Raw genomic sequence first — 258 nt, 5'->3', positions numbered from 1 at the left:
TTTAGCCGTAAATCGAAAATAATGGGGACACCGGAGCTGTTCGAAGCGCCGAGACGCGCCGCGTACGGCCGAATATTTTCAAAGTCCCAACGTACCGATCAAGAGTAAAGTACCATTTTCCTACATTAGATTTCGTTCTAAATGCTTAATCCCTATGTAAAAACGTTAGTTAAGCAAGAATATCGTATTTTTAAAAAAATCTAATGATAGGATTTTCCAGAAAATTGAAAAAACCGAAAAATGTCAAGAGTAAAGTGC

This window comes from Megalopta genalis, unplaced genomic scaffold (genome assembly GCF_051020955.1).
Source record: "Megalopta genalis isolate 19385.01 unplaced genomic scaffold, iyMegGena1_principal scaffold0141, whole genome shotgun sequence".
NCBI lineage: Eukaryota > Metazoa > Arthropoda > Insecta > Hymenoptera > Halictidae > Megalopta > Megalopta genalis.
The sequence above is the reverse complement of the archived record's forward strand: the minus strand, read 5'-3'. Positions refer to the sequence as shown.